The 19,836-nt window shown below is 42.9% G+C and overlaps 1 protein-coding gene and 1 long non-coding RNA gene across 24 annotated transcripts in view; one reads left to right on the top strand and one right to left on the bottom strand.

The window, feature by feature from the left end:
• Nucleotides 1-677: 677 nt before the first annotated feature.
• LOC146349691 (uncharacterized) lies at nt 678-8,659 on the bottom strand. Its single transcript, XR_014789056.1, has 3 exons — nt 8,172-8,659; nt 3,899-3,962; nt 678-3,021 (listed from the first exon to the last, which is right to left on the bottom strand). It is a non-coding gene; the product is annotated as an uncharacterized LOC146349691 (long non-coding RNA).
• Nucleotides 7,625-19,836, top strand: part of BBX (BBX high mobility group box domain containing) — a 186,192-nt gene continuing 173,980 nt past the window's right edge. For 5 of the 23 annotated variants that reach the window (XM_084843293.1, XM_084843283.1, XM_084843299.1 and 2 more), the window contains exons 1-2: nt 7,625-8,427; nt 11,529-11,601. The gene's annotated coding sequence lies outside the window, so the exon portion shown is untranslated. Of the gene's footprint in view, nt 8,428-8,469; nt 8,489-8,522; nt 8,816-8,990; nt 9,299-11,528; nt 11,602-13,727; nt 13,794-19,836 lie in introns of those variants that run through there. The other 18 variants (XM_084843286.1, XM_084843300.1, XM_084843294.1 and 15 more) reach the window with 12 other exon arrangements.

Raw genomic sequence — 19,836 nt, forward strand, 5'->3', positions numbered from 1 at the left:
ATGATGGCCATTTGCGGCTGCAGCAGCCTGGCAGCGGCCGGAGCCGCCACCACCACTTCATCTGCTGCCGAAGCTGCCGCTGCTGCCACATCCGCCACCATGTAGGTCCGTCCTGGGGGGATTCTGCAGGGTGGCAGGGGGGGGAGGCTGTTCTGCCACGGACTCCGGGGGGCTAGCATAGGGATGCTATCATGGGCTAGCGTAGGGACGCAAATGGTGTCCCCTATGCAGGACGCCATTTGCGTCCGCAGCAGCCTGGCAGCGGGTGGAGGCCCCGCTGCAGGTTGGTCCAGCCGGCGGCTCCGCAGACTGGCCACAGAGCAGAGCCGGCCGGGCAGGATTCTGGGGGGGAGGAACGGATTGCCTCCCCTCCGTCGAGGATTCCAGGGGGAGGAACGGATCGCCTCCCCCCACCTGCAGACTCCAGCAGTGCCAGGTAAGTTGAGTTTCGTACACCCCTACACTCCCCCTGGTCCGTGGAAAAACTGTTTTCCATGAGAGCGGTCCCTGGTGCAAAAAAGGTTGGGGACCGCTGACATATAGGGTTTCACACATGGTGATGTCAACTGTGGCAAATCAGGGTTCCCGTCCCTCTGTGTGTGTGTGTGTGTATATATATATATATACACACACACATATACATACATATATGTATTTATTTACAAGTATTTCTAGACAGCTTATATCTAAAGATTTCAAAATAGTGTACAAAAATAATAAAAACCAAGCCCAATACAAATAATATATCTCATCCAGATAAGATGGAAGGATACACTACACAGGGAATGTTTCTATGAACAGATGGGTCTTCAACATCCAGCTAAAACTAAAAAGTGTTGGCACATGACTAATCTCAGAAGGAAGATTACTCCATGTAGCACCACTACACTAAATGCACTGGTCCGAACTCTGGAGTGGATCTCAGAAGTATGTGGAAGCACCAGGAGTGCCTCACCAGATGACCTCAAGGATCAAATGAGTCTATAGGGGCGAAGGCAGTCTCTCAGGTAACCAGGCCCCAATTTGTTTAGGGCTTTATATACTAACAACACCTTAAATCTGGCCAGGTAGCAAATAGGCAGCCGGTGTAGTTCCTTCAGCACTGATGTAGTATGCTGCTGACAGATCACCCCACTCAGCAACCTAGTCAAAGCATTCCACAATAGCTGCAGCTTATGGACCCGCATTACGGACAGTCCAACATGAAGGGCATTGCAATTATCCAACTTTGAGGTTCCAAATGCCTGAATCACTGTGGCCAGCTATTCCGGCCCAAGATGGGACACAACTGGTATACCAGACAAAGCTGATAAAAGGCACCCTGGGTCACTGAGGTTACCTGGATCTCTAGTGAAAAGATGGATCCAGGAGTACCCCCAGACTGCGTACCTGATCCTGCAGAGGAAGTGCAACCCAATCTAGAACAGGTAGCATACCTGTCTCCCAGACCTGGGAACCACTCACCCACAGAGCCTCTTTCTTGCCAGGATTCAGCCTCAGTTTATTGGCCCTTATCCAGCCTGCCACTGCATCCAGGCACTGGTCCAGGATCTGAACACCACACCTAATTAAGATGTAACCGAAAAAGAGAGCTGGGGCCTGGGTGTCATCAGCATGCTGATGGCACTTTGCTCCAAATCTCCTAATGACTACTCCCAACAACTTCATATAGATATTAAACAGCACTAGGGACAAGATGGTACCCTGTGGTACTCCATAGCATAATTGCCAGGGAGCTAACAATCAGTCTCCCAATGCCATTCTGGAAATGACCCTGTAGACAGGAATGAGATAACTGCAATACAGTGCTCCAACTCCAAACCCAATGAGTTGATCGAAAAAGATACTGAGAAAGTCCCAAATCCAGCCCTGAACCCAGACTGGAATGGGTCTAGATAGCTACTGTTTCAGACTCAGCTGATCATGTTTCAGCTCAGGAACCTTGCTGGTGCTTGCAGCTTCATTGAGGGGGTGGAGCTATCCCCACAGAGGCTCCTTCACATGTTTGGAACCAAATGCCTGAAGAGGGCTATAGTTCCCATGACATCCAAACCCAGGAACTGTCGTTTTCTCTAATTATGGTTAGGGAAGGGAAACCAGTATCAAAAAATTTGTCTGATATCCTGGTTTGCTAACCAAACATAGTTTGAACAAACCACAATTTCCCAAGTTTGGTAATCATAGAGAACTGTGATTAGTTCAAAATTAAGTGGAAGCTTTCAGTCTCATGTGTACGATGGATAAGAGGAAAGTGGGGAGAATTTAAGCCCGAGGCTCGTGCAGGCTCTTTCCCATTATACACTTCTCTTTGATGAACTGGACTGGGTTTTTTTCTTTTGCAGTGGATCACGTTACGCTGCATATAATTTAAGAAAACTTCCCCATATTAAGTGGAATTTTTCAATTTTATTTTAATTATTGTTGGAGGGAGCAATCCTATGGCCGCTAGACAGTGGCTAGACGACCATAGGATATTTGGTTTTCCCGGAACTGACCTCCCCTCACTTCTGCACTGTCTCTGAGGCAGCACAAAACAACCCCATGCTCCGCGCACGCAAGAGGAGAGCGGAGTGGCTGAAAATGAGTGTTCCGGGCGGCATTTCGGGGCCGGGAGGGCGGAAATGCCTGTATGACACATCCAATGTGTCGTACAGCAGCCTCCTCCCCTGCTCTGCCCTAGACAGTTGAAATCGGCTATCTAGCTGAAAGTGCAGGGCAGGAGAAGCGCGGAGGGAACTATCGCCTCCGAGTCTGGTGGTCGCCTTCAAGTTTGGAGGCGGCCGCCTATCTGAATAGGATTGTGCCCTTAATGAATTTTGTACACCACCCTGTAATTTGGTAATGAAGCACAGTATATAAATATTTTAAAAGAGAATAATAAAGATGTTTCAGGGTGCTTCCAGACAAGGCTTTTATTGTACAATTGCAGTGTCTCATTCACTGCATACTGCAGGGGGTCCTGAAAATATCGCCTTCAGTTTGTAGTGAGTTTCTTCTGTCTTTTTTCTCACTAAAAAAAATCTGTTAAGGAAGAAGAGATGATATAGCTGCAAGTGCCTTTTGACTGCTAGTGCTACAAGCTCTCCGTCTGGAAGCACTCTCAGAATACCTGGGACACTTCCATAAGGATCACAATGGAGTGTTTCAAGCTTAACAATCAAAGGTTAGTTTTACTTGGCCTTACAAAACTGTTGAAATACATTTAAGGTTGCAAATGTATATGAAGAAACTATATATATATATATATATATATATATATATATAAATAAAAAAAAATTCTCCCCTTCCTGACCTCCCTCAAACAACAACAATCTGATAAATGTTTGGAATTTTACTTACTGCTTCCAAAGGTCAGATTGACACATAGATGTTAATTAAAATATAAGAATTAAGAAACCATAAAAATAATTTTAAAAGATAATAAGTGTATTACATAAGAGTCTTAGGCAGCAGAAGCAAACTCCATTTGGTGTTATGATTTAAGTGAGTTTAAAATGAAAAATTGCACATGCTCAGAGGTTGTTTGCTTTTTAAATCAGAGTTAGCATACAGTTATTGTTGTTGGAACATATCAAGAATGTAGAAAAGGTTATAAACCATGGGAGGGTGAGTGGGGAGGGGAAGAGGAATGTTAGTTGTGTGCTTTGCAGCTGAAGTAATAATACACATGGCTGTCTATAGTTTTAGATTGTTGTTCACTGCCTTGATGGCTTTTCAGCAAATAACGTGGTATATAAATGTTAGTAATTAATAACAATAAATACCCCCCCCCCCCGAGACTATTAAGTCCAGGGTCTAAAATTACCTAGCTTTATCAATGTGCTCATGCCAAACTTTCAGAGGTGATCTACAGTTTTAGGGTGTCTCTGTTTCTGTGCATCCAATATGACAATCTTACCTAGGCTTGATTTTCAAAATCCAAAGGCTTGCAGATGCTCTGTTCTTAATTTAATTTAATATTTCTGTAGGTCAAGAATCACATATAAAAACCACATCAATGTATTTTATCACCTTTTATGTCTTATGTGGGGCAAAGACACAATTGAAGTTTTCTTCTCAAACATAATATTAAACATGTTTAACTGGTATAATATGGAAGTGTCTTAAAAACAGTGAAGTAATTAAACTGATGATATTGCTAACCAATTTGAAGAGGTCAAAAATAAAAATAAAAAAGGACTAGTACTATCACTGTCTACACATATGTGTGCACATACATAACACAAATACTTTTGCAAGTCAGATGACATAGGTACAACAAGTTCTATGAAATTGTTAGAACACTGGGGATATACCATTGAGTTAAAATCACTTTACCTTCTAGTTGATCATAATTATACTCCAGCGCTAAAACTCCTAATATTCCATATGGCAGCCATGTTTGTGTGTTGCAGAAAAAGCACAAAGTCTTGAGGTACCTTAAAGACTGACAGATTTATTGCGGCACAATCTTTTGTGGCCCAGAGCTCACTTTAAGTCTTTAAAGGATTACATAACTCTTTGTTCGTTTTTATCTAAAGAAGCAAAAAATGTTGTGCACTCTTTGGAAACTACCTATGCACATGGAATTTGCCATGTTCAGTGTTCTGACAAGTGTGAGTCAAAGCAATGTGCTGTGATAAATATGTGGACCAAGGTTTGGAATCTTTTTCTTTTTACTAAACTGCTCATAACACACATTAGCAAATTAAGCTTTTTATCACTTATCTCCATGCCCAGGAGAACTTCACCTGCTTGTAGATGAGGTTTAAGGCTTTTTTTAATTGCCACTAGTGTGTATCATACTACCTCAAACAACAGATGATAAACACTCCTTGCCTCAAAGTGATTTTAATCAAAACAGCTATATTATATGGCATCCTTGTTAAAATGGTAGCTCGTGGGTCTTAATCAGGTCTAAAGTCTTACTTGTAATTTCTTTTATTTCTCTATTTCTCTGTGGCCCTTTTTGTTATGTAGATATAATAATATAACAAAAGATTTCAGAAACTGCAGTTAGTGCAAAATATGGTAGCCAGATTCTTTTCTGGTTGACCATAATACACCATATCAACTGCACTGGCTGACAATTTATCTCCAGGCACAATTCAAGGAGGTGATGCTTACTTATAAAGCTCTAAACAGCTTGGGGCCAGAATTTCTGAATGACAGCCTCGTCTTTGTTCTGTCTAAACATGCATAGGATTGCACCATAAGATCCCCTATTACAGCGGTCCTTCCATATGTCTCACCACCAAGAGAGGCTATGTTGCTAGGAACATGGCATAGGGCCTTCTGTGTCAAAGCAGCACCCACCTGTGGAATTATCTCCCAAAGAAAGTTAAGGTGGTCCCTTCTTTGTTCAGTTTAACGCAGGCTGTTAAAACCATTTTGTTCCACATGACTTTATTATTTGAAATGTATGAACTCTGCACTCTGTTTTTAAGATTTTCTAATTCTGCAGTTTGTGATATTTTAATATTTTACCCAATGATTTTTAAAGTTGTAAATATGTTTTTCAGTTTTAATTGTAAATCACCTTGTTGACATATGAATGTATATATACATAAATACAAATATAAAGGGAAAACAAACGAAAAGTTTAAAATCTGAATGAGTTTTCATTGTCGGGGTAGATGGGACTAAGATGTTCATATCCAAAATGGAAAAAGTTTCTATATTTTCAGGAGTACTGAGAAAGGGGAGAAGTCCCACAAGTTTAATTTCTCTCTCCTATCATATTTTTACTTCACGCATGATTAAAGAATGCAGTTGAAAAGGGTACGCCTAAAGATCCATAGAGCAGGCATAACCAAAGTATGCCCAGTAGAATTTAAAAGAAAAAAGAAGAAAATAAATCCCTGTGGCCTACCACAAGCTACTTTTGGAAATCTCCTCAGTTTCAAAAGCACTTTCCCAGGTTGCATGAAGAGCTTCTGTTTAAGAAGTGTACGCTCTGTTCTTTGGGTTAATGGAATTATTGTGCAGTTCTGGGGCACACAGAACCAGTTCTATAGTTGTGCAGAAAAAAAAGTCCTACAACTCCCAGCATTCCCCAGCCAGCTGGCTGGGGAATGCTGGGAGTTGTAGGAATTCTTTATGTCTAAACATGCACCGTAGTCCTTTTATCCTTATGTCTTCTCTTGGTGTGTGTCTGCCTGCTATTCTGTCGTATCTTTGCAAATAAGACTCCAGATAAGACTCGTAAGAGGGTCTGATTTTGGAGAGTGCATCCTGTCTTTAAAATGTAAGGGGAGCTATGTGCTAGGATTAGGCTTGTGAACTGATGAGGAAGAACTCAAGGTTCTTTAGTAATAAAATTAATTATTATTATTATTATTATTACTACCACCACCACCACCACCAGTGAAATATAACATGACAGCTAGGGCAGTAGCTGCTTCTATGCATCATGCAGAATACTTTAGCATAAAGTATAAAACATTGATTTACAGGATTCTTTCCCATCAAACAAACCACATATAACATTGACACTAAAAAGAGAAAGAACTGGGAGAAGCAGCCTTGTTGGATATATGCATCAATTGCATTCCAATTGTTCACTATACTTGTAAAGCCAAGGTTAAAGTTGTATCATATGCATGCCATGTAGAAATAAAAATAAAGATTTTCTTTCAATCACACTGCTATGTCATCTTGTACAATAAACCAAGCAGTTAACTCCCAAACATTAAGGAACAGTTCCCAGGTATGGGCCATACTATACCGTCACTATTTAATGGTTGTAACCTGCTGTTTTATTACCATTTCCAGAGGGGTAGTCTGTTGTAGCAAAAATAACAAAGGAGTTTTGTGGCATTTTGTGGCACTTTAAAGACTTATTCTATTATGGCATAAGCTTTCAAGGCCTAGGATTCACTTTATCAGATGCAAGATGCATCCAATGAAGTGAACTCTAGTCCACAAAAACTTAAGCCATAATGAAGCAGAGTGCAATCCCATGCATGTTTGCTTAGAAGGAAGACCAAAAGTGTTTAATAAGACTTACTCCCTCATTAGCATGTTTAGGATTTTATTTGCAGGTTTAGTCTGTAAGGTGCCACAAGACTCTTGTTTTATTACAGCCAATTTCAAGAAGGGAGCATTTTAATATAAAGATAAAATATTGGCCTAAGTATATTTGTAAGTCCCTGTTGTGAATCTCCAGCCATCCCTAGAATCGTATTTCTTAGGTGTTGCTAACTAATAAGCTTTTGACAGCACAGTAGTATTTCAGCAGAGTGGGGTTTCCTCCCCCCCCCTCACCCCCCAAGTCACTGGGTTGACTGTTACGTAGGTAAAGTATGTATTCCTCAATGAGGCGAATGCCACCAGGCAGGCATTTTTCGGGCGTTGTGAACTTCTCCGTTCGGTGTTCTTGGCCTCTCCGTGGGCTCAGCCCAGCTAACAACCAGATCAGCCAGAGCCACTGAAATTCTGCCCCGTGGCAATTGTTTACCAGCCCCCCCTGGCAAATCGTCACACAAAGCCCTGCTTTTCCGCGGGCCACTACACGCCGGCAACCAAGAACCCCACTCCTGAGTCCAGCAGAGTTAGGAGTCTGTGACCAGAGAGAAGCCCTCCCATGTCAGCTAATGGACACCCGCTTCGAGCCTTTCTTTTTTCTTTTCTTTTTTTGTCCTAGCAGCGCGGCGGCTTTGCCTTTCTCTTCCTCCAACCTGAGTTGGCTCTTTCCCTTCTTCTACCTGCCCTTCGTGGCCAAAGCTGCCTACAGGTTTCTCGAAAGAACCATTTAAAGATACGTTATAATATTTGCGTGCGTGTGCGTGTGTATACCCACTCTTGCCTGTGTGTGTGTGTGTGTGTGTGAGTGAGAGAGAGAGAGAGTGTGGTTGCGTGCGTTTCTCTTTGGGTGTAACGGGCGAGCTGTATGGCTGGCCAACCTGTCCCTCAGTCCGCGAGCCAATGGCAGGCTGCCTTATATAAAAATGAATGTTTTCAGTCTCTCTCCGGCTTGCATCTACTGTATGTGGAACAGTGTACAGTGGGCTCTGCTGAGAGCTTCTCTCTTCACTTTCACATAAAGAAACACTGACTAGCCACTGCTGGCAACAGACACACACACAGAGGCAGACACAGGCGGAGCTAAGTGCACCACCAGCCCCCTTTCCTGAGCCAGGCAAGAGGAAAGGGCTCCTCTTCCCAACACTTCCTTTTCTATTATTACTCACTTAAAAGCATTGGGGCAGCCCTTAAGGGCTCCTCTGGCAGCGGCACCAGCAGCAGCAGCAGCGTCCTCCTCCTCCTCCTCCTCACCCGGCAGGGTTAAGAGGAAGGCGCAGACCTCTCGACGTCCCTTGCCGCCTCCTGCTGCCACAATCCCCATTCACTTTTCCTGCCTCCGCGTCCGTCTGAAACTTTGGATGGGGGCAAAGAGAGAGAAGAAGGTCAGCGGTGGGCTTTCAACCTGACGGGAGTCGAGAGATAGTAAGTGGGCTGGGTGTGTGTGTGTGTGTGTGTGGAGGGGGGAGACAGGCGAAGGAAAGAGGTGAGTTGCAATGCAATGCAATGCATGAGGAGGGAAGGGGGGGGAGGTGGAAGCAGCACCAACCCGAGGGTAGGCCAGCCAGTGCCAGGCTGCGTTTGAAACTAAGCACCTCTCTCACCACACAGAGGGAAGAGCAGCAGCAGCAACAACGGAGGAGGAGCGGGGAGGGGGGAGGAAGGGGGGGCAGGAGAAGAGAAAATAAAACCTGGAAGCCCACGGGAGGCATGAAAACAGCCCAGCCCCCACCGCCCCCCGGTGTGTGTGTGTGTGTGGGTCTTGACAGGGGCAGCGAGAAACGAAACTTCATTCTAAGAGTGGGTGATGTCGGTGCGTTGATTTATTTGCGCTGCGTGGCTCGCGTTTGGTGTCACACACTGTTGTGGACCGGGTTTGGCGTGTGTGTGTGTGGGGGGGGGGGTGTGGCGGCGGCGGCAAGCCCTCCAAGTGGGCTCAGTTGTTCGGCTTGAGAGTTGGGAATCGGCATTTTCCGGTAGAGAATCCTGCCTCGCAAGGCACTTTCCCTCCCTTCCCCCCTCCCTCTTCCACGCAAACAACAACAAAATGTGCAGTGATGAGAGGGGAGGCTTTTAGAAATAAATAAAAATAAAAGGGAAAGAGTGCAAGCCCGGAGGACGGAAGAATAAAATAGATGGGGGGGGGGAGGGAAGGAGGAGGAGAGAGGCTGTGTCAGGATTTTGCATGAATGTGGGATTATGTTGTGTCAATAAGTTTAAGGTGGAGAGAGAGCGAGGCTGGCTGGGGGGTTGTGGGAGAGGAAGGCCTTGGCAGTTTAAAGTCCTATTTCTGAAGGTAAGTTGTGACATTGGGTGGTCGCGATGACAGAAAACTTGCAGATTATTTGCCCAGGGAGGGGGATGTGTGTCTTCCGGGGGGGTGTTTCTGAGTCCCTAGCCAGCAGATGGGTGTTAAAACTGTTATTTGCTGCTGCGAGATCGGCTCGCTGGTAAATTGCAGAAATCAGACTCTCCTCCGGTGCTCCTCTTCCTCTCCTCGCCTTCTTCTTCCTCTCTGGTGTTTTATTTGCGAATGTATGAAACTTACATGGCTGGATCCGGCATCGGAGCTTTTTTAAAACACACACACGCACAATTTTAAACGGGGCGGGGGGCGGGGGGCGGGGGGCGGGGGGCGAGAACAGATCTCATTAATCCTGGGATCTGGAGAGCGGTAGGTTTGCGTTAGGAATATCTCTGTAACAATCCGCTGCCGCTGAATGAGGAAGGTAAAAATGAAACGATGCAAAAAGAAGCGGAGACAACATGTACGACAGAGAGAGCGAGGGGGAGGGTGGAGGGAGAGGTATAGGCAAGCTTATTCCCCCCCCCTTTCCTTTTCTGTCGCGGGGGGGGGGAAGAGTTAAGCAAATGCCCGGGTGGTGGCCACTCTCGCTGCGATCTGCGTCTGGCTTGTTCTGTTGTTCTTGTTGGGGCTTTGCTTTTATTCCCCCCCCCCCCCCCCAAGTGTGAGAGGCAGATTACCGACTTCTCGCCGGTGGATCTTGTTGGAAAGTTTGTCAGAGAGAGGCGAGTGTGGGGCAGAGGCGTAGTGGGGGGGAAAGAGCAGGCTGCTGAAGATGGTCAGTTGGCCTGGGGCTTTGAAACCATTGCCTGTCCTGCTCGTGACACGTTCAAATCCCCCGGCCCCGTGCACGCAGGCGGTAGAGGGGACAGCTGGGCACCCACCCTCTGGAGCTGGAATGGGGTTCACTCCCCCCTCACCCCCTAACACGCTAGAAGATGGAGCAGCCACAAGGATTCTGGGTTTCCATGTGGCTCTAGCGGCGGCGGCAGCAGCACCTCCTCCTCCTCCCCGGTGGCAGCCGCCGCGGGATCATCGCTCGGGCCCGCGGGGGGAGGGAGAGGAGGAGGAGAGCAGCAGCAGCAGCAGGGAGGTGTTTGCTGCCCGGCTGATTCACCGAACCTCGCTGGGGAAGCAAAGGGTGTGGAGGAGGAGTGGGGCAGATCCGGCATCCCCCCCTTGCCCCCCTCTATCTGCTTACCTTTTCCTGCTCCCGGCTCTCCTACAAGGTGTTGTGTAGACTCTTCTCCCCCCCCCAACCGAGATTGAGATTTGTACATTACATTATTGCTCCTCTCCTCCCACTAACCCCCCCCCCGCAAGATGGACTCTCTCTCTCTTTCTCTCCCTGTGTCTTGTCAGCCTTTAAGATCGACATTTTGTAACTAAGATGCAAACTTGATGGTGACCAGAAGGAAAAAGGAAAAGCTCTGTCTGGGCTTATCTTCCTAGCTGCACTCCATGTTTAATAACCTTCGCTTTCACCCTCAGACCCCGGTGGCCCTGCCTACACTTTGCATCGTGGGGTAGGTGGCTGGCGGGGTGGGGGTGGCTTGCAAGTAAATGCTCGCTTCCTTCTGCGTGTCGGAGGGAGTCGGATCTATCATATATTTTCTCTCTCTTTGGATTGCGATGGCGGGGTGGGGGGAGGGAGATCTTATCAGGATTGGCAAAAGGGGATTACCTGAAACTATGCTACAACGTTGCAATCTCTCGTGTAGACCTCGTATCTGCAGTCTGAGTCTCACATTTTATTTGAGGACGATGATGATGTTGCTTAAATTTATACATGCAACTGATTGACCGATTACATGTGCACACCGAGGGGCTTCCTTCCTGTTTTGATTCCCATTTGCAATTTGAGTTCAACTTTCTCTGTATTTGCCATCTTGGGTGTGTTATATATGGAGAAGAGAGAGAGAGAGAGAGAAACCCACCCTGCTGATGCACCCTCATATGATTTGTTCCACTTGCTCATGCCCAATAACCTTTATGAGAATGCTGCTTATTTCTGTTTGCTGTTTCAACTTGACAATTTTGTTCTCTCAGGGCGCACCCAGGCTCACATTTGAAAAAGAACTTATTGTTGGATGGCTATCAGGGGGAGACAAAATTAAGTTGCAAGTTTGGGATTCTTCTAGCCTTGCTGCAGTTGTGGGCCAGTTGCAGTACTGTAAAATCATGGTGTGCTGATGATGTGCCTTTATTTGATACTTTATAGGTCACTGTCACATGACAAAGGCTTGGAGACAGCTTCATTTTCCTCTGCCTGTAATTTCCATTTGCCTTCCTGGGTAAGTATGTAAACTGTACACACACAGGAAAAGAGTGTTATTGTTATTAATAAGATATAGGTGCCTTCCTCTTCTATTTGAGATGAAAGATGCTTGCTTCTTTCCTCCCAGAGGACATGTCTCCTTATCAGCAAATGTGTCAGCATGAATGGTGGGGGAGGGGTTGCCCTGTTGATACATGTCGTTTACTAATAGGGAAATTAGAAGGTTAAAAAGAATGCAAAGCGTGACTCCAGTATTTGTTTCAAAAATGTGTATCATTTTAAGGGCAGAAAAAAACCAAAGAATTGTGAATAATATTTTATAACAGGAGCTGTAGCTTTATTAAAGGTGCAAAAGAGTTTATGAAATATTTGAAACATTGTCAAATGTTGGCTAGTTGAGGTGGTGAGAATATGTGTTTTAAAAATAGTAGGTACCTTTCAGAAGTGGGGGACAAAGTCCATCTAACTCTAGCATTTAAGACACTCAGTGTTGTGTCAGCTCTCTTTGAAAATTCCCCTTTCCTTGTATTTATTTTTCTGGAAATAGTTAATGTAGGTCAATTAAATAGTAATTAAGTTGTCAGTATTTTCATAATAGTTGTTAATACTGCAGATGTTTTAGGGGAATTGTGAACCATTGAGAGATACTCTGTTCAAAAGCAAATTATATCCTGTGAAATTTAACTTCAGAATTAGTGAATGATAGTCCAGAGGCTGTTCTGTTTGAACCTAATGATTATGCTACTCTGTATTTAGGTACCAATGGTGCAAAAGAGAACTATCTCATTGACAATGAAGGGGAGGGGGAACCAAGGGAGAAGAGTGTAATGGCGAATATTTTATATTTAGTGCTCATAAAAATTAGTGGGTAGTTATAATGCACAAATGGTTATTCAGAAGTGAAACACTGGGGTCCTTTTGAAGTTTACTTAGTGGCTTGAAAATGACTCCAAATAACCTTGATCTTTAGGGATCCCTAACATGAGGGCATGGAATGGGTGATGGCCTCATACTGAGGCTACTGCAGCCTCTGTGTGTTGACATTCCAATCATAGACTAATAGATTGTGTGCCTTGTTAGAAGTTAGGAGAAAGGAAAGTCTGTTACCCCCTTCCGCTTTGCCCTAGGCTTCACTTTTCCCAGCAAATTTAGTTTTCCAGATCTAAGTTATTAAGGCATGGAATTTATAGGAACATTAGTTGCATCTTGGGCCCTGAAACAATCACTTTTTTAAAAGCTTACTATAAAATTACTTCATATATACAGGTCACTTGTGTCAGAAGTATAGGTCTACAAAAATAGGTAAAGTTCATAGGTAAAGTAAAGGCACATTATAGACCCAGAAGGTTGCTGATTTAAAATCTATGAGGATTATATTAGAGGCAGGATATTAGAGACAGGAGTTTAATCTGAACACACACACACCCAAATACTTATACTGTGGTGTGTAGCTTAGTGGTTAAGGGTGCAATCCTATGCATATTTAGACAGCAAAAGTCCTACAGCTCCCAGCATTCCCCTGCCACCATGGGTAGGGAATGCTGGGAGTTGTAGGACTTTTTTCTGCCTAAACATGCATAGGATTGCACCCTAAGAGACTGAGTTATGCATCAGGAAGCTTGCCTCTGCCATGAGATCACTAGGTGGCCTTAGACTAAGTACTTCCTCACCCTCCTTGCTGCAGCATGGGTATAATAACATTGACCTACCTTATAATGTTGTTGGAAAAATTACAAGATAATATATGTGAAGCTCTTTGAATATTCTTAAGTGCTATGTAAATGCTAAGTGTTATTATCAACAATAATAATATTCTATAAAATTCTTAGGGTGCTATCCTACACATATCTACTCAAAAGTAAGCCCCACTGAGTTCAGTGGGACTTACTCCCAGGTAAGTGAGTATAGGACTGCAGCCTAAATGGGTGTTTAAATCCAGCAGTTGAGAATTGAACTAAAATTAAGCTAAAATCCTATGCTTCAGGTTTGGTATAGTGGGGGAAGTTGTCTTGGTGTTGTTGTTTTTCTTCTTTTCCTTACTGTTTAAGTGCACAGATTTCACAGGGTGCTGAGTGGTGGAAAGTGTATGTATGTATTTATTTATTGGTTGCACTTATAGCCTGCCTTTTTTCCTCTTGCAAGGAACCCAAGGCGGTGTACATAATCCTCCTCCTCTCCATTTCATCCTCACAACAACAACCCTGTGAGGTAGGTTGGGCTGAGAGTCTGTGACTAGCCCAAAGTCACCCAGTGAGCTTCCATGGCCGAGTGGGGACTAGAACCCGGATCTCCCAACTCCCAGTCCAACACTCTAGCCACTAAACCACACTTACTATTTTATAGTAAATACTGTGTACTGGTTGAATCTAAGTTTACAACAGAGATTTACTTACTGTACCACAGAGGTGGGAAATGTGTAGCCATACAGATGTTGTTGGACTGCAACCCCCATTATCCTTCACTATTGGCTATGATGGCTAGGCCTGATGTGAGTCGCAGTCCAATAATGTCTGGAGAGCCACACATTTCCCACCTCTGTTGTAGAGTAAGTCTAGGGTCATCTGGGCTCTTAGTAAAATTAGAGTACTACTGACACCTAAAAATGATGTTAAAATGTCCAACTGAAAAGATAAGTATAAGTAGTCATTAAGAAAAAGCACTGAAATAATTTGCATTGAAACTGCAAATGTAATACAAACGTGCCCCAAAACAGATTTTCTTCACTTTTACTGGGTGTTCGTAAAATATAGTAAATATAGTAGAATAGTAATATGTGTGCGTGCAGAACTTTTATTTTTTTTTAGGCTGAGTTCTTGAATATAGTTTCTCTATAGTTGTATTCATCTAATAAATTTGGTTTTAAGTAGACTGTAATAGCAAAACCTTCAGTTAATCCCAGTGTTGGCTCTAATCTTGACAACTTTTACATACTGTTCTAGTTAGATAAATGGACATGAATGTGTGTACGCTTGAAGCCATTGGGACTTAAGAGCCAAGTTAAAAGTATTTGCTGATTTCATGTATGTATTTGGCTTACTATACCAGGTAAGTAAGTATGCATAGCATCGCAGCTCTGGATGACTAGGGCTGGGAGATTCAGCCAGGCTGTAAGAAACTGGATGTATTAGGTTAATTTATTCATCTCAACAAACATAAATGAGAAGTCAAACATAAGATAATATAAAACAATTTGTGGAGTTTTTATTATCAGGTTTGTGGTTTTATCTCCTTATTTGGGTTAGCAATTTGGCAGATCCGGGCTGCATGTGAAGTGCCAGGATTTCAAACTAGGAACCTTGCAAACAAAACTCCAGGGCTTGACTCCGTACTGCTATGGCATCTTGCTAGAGAATGGGGCAGGTGGCTTGTGCATAGGTACCACCAGTGGTGCAAGCCAGAAGGCAGCGCTGCAGTTACTAGGCCAGTAGAGTTCCACCTGCCTCTGGAACATCTCAGACTTGAGCCTGGCTCCTCAGTCTGAACAGCTTGTTGCTTGTGTCCAGTCTGTTCTCAGACTCTACTCATCGCCCTGTTTCTTTGTGTACTCATCTGCCTGCACTGAGCTTGCTTTGCTTGCAAACTGCTAGCCCTGACAATAGCTCTGTGTCTGTTACACATACGAAAGAGTTACAGGTGTCATAGTCGATCAGTGCAATAGAATCAGTAGAAAATAATTTCTGAATATTATTCTACTGGGTCTGGGGAAGGAAGGGAAGGCAGAAATACCATATTGTTTTCCAGCTTCGTTGAATATGTAAAAATACAGCATGTTCCGCTGAGCAAAAAGTGGATGAAGTAATAGCGTGGGCCATTCTACCAGCACAGTAGTGTATATATAATGTGTTCCACTCGTGAGGCAAAATATGAAGAGTCTTGCACTGATGTGTAATAGTTAAGGACAGTTCATTTGGGTAGATGTGGGCAGAATCAGATGAGAGGATCTGGCAGATGTAAAACATGGGAATGGTAGTGGCAGGTGCAATCCTTTCCCTGTGGAGAGGAACAGGGACCTTCCTTGCTCTGGTGCAGTATTGCAGGTGCAACACAAGTGTTTATGCCCAAACAACCCTCACAGAGCAAGGGTGGATACAAGTGATAGAGCTATACAACTCAGCAATTGTACAACTCACTGACGTAATCAAGCATGGGTCCTAGTGGCAATAATATTCCCAGAAACTCTTAATATGGGGAACTGCAAACAAGGAATAGCATGCAAGCTACCTTGTCCTGATGCAACAGCAGTCTTTGGTGGTCAGCAATAGATTGTGTTGTTAATATAATTTCTCCTAGATTTGAAGCTGGTGCTCTTTCAGTGATATTTTTTACTTTCTTCTATTTAATCTGTATTTTAAGAAAGGATTTTCAGACACTTTGCAAACAGTGCTTTTGATCAGGAACATAAGGAGCTGCCTTACATAGAGTCAGACGATTGGTCCATCTAGCCCAGTATTCTTGACACTGAACTGCAGCGGTTCTCCGGGGTTTCAGGCAGCAGTTTTTCCTGGAGACACCAGGGATTGAACCTAGGACTTTCTGCATGCAAAGCAGGTGCTCTACCACTGAGCTATGGCCCCTCCAATTCAGCTGGTATGCAAACTGAACTTATGTATAATGCTCCAGCTAAATGTGGATGATTGCCAATTGTTTTAAAGTTACATATTATGATTATTTTTATGGTATCTTTGAGTAAAATACCCTAAGGCTGGGCATGGATTACACCCTTGCATACCCAGACTCAGAGTTCTTAAACTGTTTCACATCTCTGCTATTTGTGTTAGTTCTATCTCCGTTATCTGGAAAATTACAATTTATGTTTTTGGAACTTTGTGAACTTGTTTGTTCAGTTGGGCATTATGAATCTTTACTTATCATATGGATTGTGATTCTCATTTGACTTGAGATTTTTGATTATATATTTTAGCATTTCGCACTTTATCATTATTCCACTTGTGGGCTTTTGTACACTTTTAAACGGGCATCCTGGCAGGAGCAGGAGCCCCACTGCTCCTATTTCTGTGGTGTATTGGCATATATTCAACAAGGCCACTATTGCTCTATGATGCCATAATCATCCAGAACCTGTGGGGATCCTCCATCTTCTACAATAAGGTTGTAGTCAACATTATTGCATTTTTTAAAAGATTGCAGTAGTGAGCATGCACACACACGCACACCCATAGTAGAGATGCTATAGTTCCTCAGACTGCATTTCATTTTAATTTCTTGTGCCATTATTGTAAGGTGCTTCATTTGTGTGCATGGCAGGATAATGTAAAAATGAAAGCTACGGCCACTGTTGGTAATACTGCTCTTTTAATGGATGACTTTAACAAAAATTGTTGATATCCAGCAAAACCTAACCGTTTCTCTAGTAGAAGGAAAGTGGGAGTTCAGCAACAAGTTTCATGCTAATGTGAGGAAGTGAATTTTTAATTAATTCCCCTTCCTTAGCACATTTTGTAGGCAGTGCTTCAGGACAGCCAGACTTTTAAAACCCTCTTTTAGCCTACTTACAACTGTATGGGTGGAAACCAGAGCAAATGAGGCTTGTCTAAATCCTATGGAAATCACTGGTAATGAACACAGTGAAATGAATAACTCCGGAAACTTATGCACACTTCCTTGGAAGTAAATCTCTTGAACTCAGTTATATTTCTCTAGGTTATTACCGACGTGTAAAAACCCGAATTGTATCTAATGAGGTAGTGACGTATATATATGATACATATGAATAAATCGACCCTGACAGACATCTTTGATGCATAACTATTGAAGTAAAATACAGCCCAAGTTGAAAAGTAACTCAGAGAATAGAATCGTAAACTCCTCTAGATTTGTGCTCAAGCTGTATTCTTACTGCTGGAGGCAAAATCAGTGAAATAGATCTGAAAGTTTTAAAAGTGAGCTCTCCTGAAAACTGACTTAACTTTTCTGTCCCCTGTTTTATATCTTCCGTGTTAAATTTACTGAGCAACTCACCTTCATTATAATTTGGCAGAAGCTCCTGGGTTGGATCCAGACTAGTTTAGTTGAACTTAGTTCCCACTTTAATCAATGGGACAACTTCGTTATGACTAACCTTTCACATTGATTTCGGTGGGACCCAAGTTCAGCTGATTTAGTCTGGATCCAACTCCCTAGGTGTGACAATGAAGGTTTCATATCTAAGTTATACTAGTTTACAAGTACAGAGCCGCTACTTGGGAAGTTCCACACTATTCTCGAGTGATCATGTAGGATTAGGAAGTAAATGCTGTGTGTTGACTCAAAGGGCAATTACTTTTAGACATCATGGAGATGACCTGAATATTCCATACTTTGACTAATTTAGGATGCTTTTCTGGATGTCTGAAAGCAGCTTTCAAAATTACATTTGAAAACCAAGGCTTTTATCTTTCTATACTATGTATTGTCATGGATAAAATGGAGGATTGTGCTCTTGTGTTACATGATTCACTGGGGCACTGTGAAGTTAAATTGAATATTTCTGTTATCTGCTATCCAAAGTGTTTGATCAAACAGATTTAAATAGATCATATTGTACCCTGTACAAACTGTATAAGAATTCTTGATGATAATTTTCTTGTGCTCCGTAATTGTGCATATATATAGTATGTGACTGTAAAGTATCCTCATAAATATATACTACTTAAATGTGCCACTTAGCTTAATTTAAATGATGTAATTAAATTAGATACTTGAGAATCTCTCTAGAGCGTAAAGGTTAAATATTGTAATTGAAAATAGATTATTTATTTAGCCTTTAGCGCTGTAGATATATTTTCTTATCTGTTATGTCTTTTAAAAACATCTAAAAGATTTATGTTAAACTTAATAGATACAAACATGAAAGCATTATTTACCTTTACAGATTAAAAGCGTGCAAAACAGAGAACCCTAGAATGGCTCCTGTACTATTCTTAAACGTTTGCATAGCCAAATATACTTACAGCATTAGACTGTCATGGCTTCTGATATTTACTGGTTTAGTGAATATACTGCATCTGATGCACTAATTTCCTAGTTTATTGTTCTAAACAGGTCATTCATCCCCAGGGTATGTTCTGAATGCACCTGAAGCAGCAACCTCGCTGCAGCTAAGCAGGTCTGGGTCTGGTCATTGCCTGGATGGGAGACCACTTAGAATCCTATGTACAGTATGCAGCCATGGGTTTCATGGAAATGGGCAGGATATAAATGTAATAATAATTTTAAAAAGATAATTAGTTGCACCGTTGCTGGATTTAAGTTGATTTGTTCCTATTGAAATCAATGGAAATACAAAGGCTTAATCATAATTAATTAGGAATGTCCATTTGGAAGCATTTTGTCCCTGGAAGCGCTATTCTCACTTCACTCAAAATGGTCACAGACACACAGCAGCCCCTGACAAATTTTAACCAAGTTTTGGTTAAAAGAACAAACAAGCAAAAACAACAACAAACAAATTTGTTCACAGTTAACTCTAAAGGAAAAGAAAATACTGCTTAGCCCTGGAAAAGTTAACTGGAGAATAGAATGTCCTCTGCAAATGCAGCTGTTAGCCATTCTTCTTCTAATTTATCTGGTACATATGTCCTAAGTATGCATTTGAACACAAATATTATTTTTGTAAAGGTTTCTTGACTGGTCAGCTGGAAGTGATTATTACTTGCCACAGATTACAAAGCAAGTGGCCTATTTGCAAGTCTGTATTCTTTATGTAGCTTTTTTCAGTATACATTGTTGTTGTTGTTTATTCGGTCAGTCGCTTCCGACTCTTTGCGACTTCATGGACCAGCCCACCCCAGAGCTTCCCATCGGCTGTCGCCACCCCCAGCTCCCCCAAGGTTGAGTCCATCACCTCCAGAATATCATCCATCCACCTTGCCCTGGGTCGGCACCTCTTCCTTTTGCCTTCCACTTTCCCTAGCATCAGCATCTTCTCCAGGGTATCCTGTGTTCTCATTATGTGGCCAAAGTACTTCAGTTTTGCCTTTATCATTCCCTCAAGTGAGCAGTCTGGCTTTATTTCCTGGAGTATGGACTAGTTTGATCTTCTTGCAGTCGAAGGCACTCTCAGAATTTTCCTCCAGCACCACAGTTCAAAAGCATCTATCTTCCTTCGCTCAGCCTTCCTTATGGTCCAGCTCTCGCAGCCATAGGTTACTACGGGGAATACCATTGCTTTAACTATGCGGACCTTTGTTGTCAGTGTGATGTCTCTGCTCTTCACTATTGTATCAAGATTTGTCATTGCTGTCCTCCCAAG

Source organism: Heloderma suspectum, chromosome 3 (assembly GCF_057233095.1).
Source record: "Heloderma suspectum isolate Gila_16-S chromosome 3, 16-S_ref, whole genome shotgun sequence".
Classification (NCBI taxonomy): Eukaryota; Metazoa; Chordata; class Lepidosauria; order Squamata; family Helodermatidae; genus Heloderma; species Heloderma suspectum.